Genomic DNA, 2,592 nt, shown 5'->3' on the forward strand with positions numbered 1-2,592 from the left:
AAACAACTAAAGAGCTCATAACAAATACTGAAAGTTTGAAATAACTGGATGAAAAGTATTTAAGTGTGAGGCATCTTTGTAATTCATTACAAACTAAACGAATCCATTCATTTCTTATCTTTGATAGCATCTATCATATGCAAATTTAAATGGGTACTACTGTTGAAGTTCAATCATTGGCATCTTGAAGGAATCTAATTAATTTAGCATTTCATTAGATTTACCAGTGTTTTATAATGATACCACTCTGGTTATGTAATAATTTTAAATTCACCGGTACTTCGGACTGCTATATAGCAATTAAAACGATAACAGCAATTAAAACGATGATATTAGGTGACAAATATTTTCAAAATGAATTTTTCATTTCCACGTCATTCATTTATTTGTATGTAAAAGTATTTTCAGTACGATATATTGGCTATATAAAATTCACTCTAAAAAAACATCAATTTGGATCGTTTCATTGCACCAAAAGGTTAATAATAAATGACAAGGTGAATTGTTAGTTTAATTTAAACCGTTGCATATCGCATAAGAAAGAATATCATCAATCTATTCTAGCTCATATGGATTTCAAATCATTCAATTTCATCATTTTTTTTCTTTTTTTTGTCTTTATTAATTACAACTTTTCGTTTCTGTTACACAAATTAATGTTTATAAGGAACAAATAAATATTATCAACCAATATGTATTGGTAAAATAAATAAGCAATAAAAAATTTACTATTGAAAGTAAAAATTTATTTCAATAACTTTTCTTCTTTACAAAATTAATTTTCATAGACTTTGAAAATATTTTTAAATCAATTTCCAAGTTCGAAAGATTAACTAACCAAATACACCTTGAATTAATTAATGTTAGAAAGAAGGAGAAACGAATAGAAGGAAAAAAAAGGAAAAACTTACCACCAACAATGTGAAAATGAATTGAAAAGAATGAAGATTAGAAGTGTGACGATTTGAGATGACATCCTGATGTTAATCATAGCGAGTAAACTAAGTAAGCGATATTCAAAGGGTAATATGGTATTTGTAAGAGTTGATCGAAGTAGAATAGATCTTTGGCAGCATTTACAATCATGATAACTGCATCTCTAAGTAATATTGGATGACGCCGCCTTCGTTTATTGCTTCTATCGTTTCATTATTTTGTCCTTCTATCCCTTTTATAATCAAGCTATAACCTTTTTCTTATCGTCCTCTAAAATCGATAACCCCTATGATATGAAGAGGACTTAAGCTCATGATCTCCTGAGCTCAAAATTGTAAATCATCATTTATTGTAAATCTTATTTATTGATCGTTTTTTGACATAACTCTTAGCTTCTACTAATAAATGACATTTTTTTTTTTTAAGATCACAATAAAAATACAGCTTCATTCTCAATATTCTTGATTTTTTTTTGTATCTTAATTTCCAAATTATCTTAATTTCCCTACCTTAATTTTCTGTCTCAATTTCTCAAATTTTTAAGTAAAAAAAAGAAAATCTGCCTTACTTTTAGAAGACTTTCATTCCCTATAGAATGGTAACAGAGGTGCTCATCTCGTTCCCATACTAAATGAAAACATTCTGATATCATAGAGATCACTCATTCAGGATTTATATTCAATACTGATAGCTCTATATATCACTTATCCATCCAGACATCCATACCTCTACATATCTTACTCCAGAAATGTTAAACATCTTACTTGAAATCTTCATTTCGTCTTTTTCGATTGTCTTCTTGATTTCGTCAAATTCATATCCACTCATGCAAAATGTAGATCAGATTAATGCACAGAAAACTTGGATTCAAAGACTTTTATTATTCTGGAAAAAAATCTAACAAAACAATAGACAACCATTTTTGTAATGAAATCATTTTTTAATGCACTGCGATGATATATACATATATTCAAAATAAGGCCTAATCAAAAGAAAACGATAAACAAATTGATGGGAAAGCCTTCAACGGATTAACAACGGCCCCGTAAAAAAGAAAAACAAAAACAAGAACATTACATAAGAATGAGTTCAACCAGCTGTTTGATCCCTTGCTTCTTAAATATCCATGAAACAATCTCCTTTTGTCCTAACTCCTTTAAAAAATGAAAAAAATAAAAACAAAAAAATTTAAATGATTATAAGATGAAACAGAAACTGGATACATTGGTAAGGAATATATGATATAAAGAATGACATTCTAATTATCTAGATATAAAAGTTACTGAAAAGTACGTTACTGGAAAGAGAACAGATATATGGACTTAACAAAACAGCAAATCGAAATTTCAACACTTTCCTTTTTTTGGTGAGATCAGAAAAGTTGAAATACGCAAAAGTTGGTTTGTTATTTCGATGCGATAAAAGGACTTGCCTTTTCACGAAAATCGCACCAGTAGTTTTACCTAGCTATAACAATAATGGACTTAACGAGCAGAAAATACGTAACTTCACTTAATTAATTGTATCCTATAATCAATACCTATTTTTTGCAATAGATTAAATACAGAAGAAAAGAAAGGACAAATATAAGTAATAAAATACGATAATAATGCAAAGATAGTATTGAAAACAAACAAGAAAAAACAACTTCACATA

This window comes from Loa loa (assembly GCF_000183805.2).
Source record: "Loa loa unplaced genomic scaffold supercont3.355, whole genome shotgun sequence".
In the NCBI taxonomy this organism is placed as follows: domain Eukaryota; kingdom Metazoa; phylum Nematoda; class Chromadorea; order Rhabditida; family Onchocercidae; genus Loa; species Loa loa.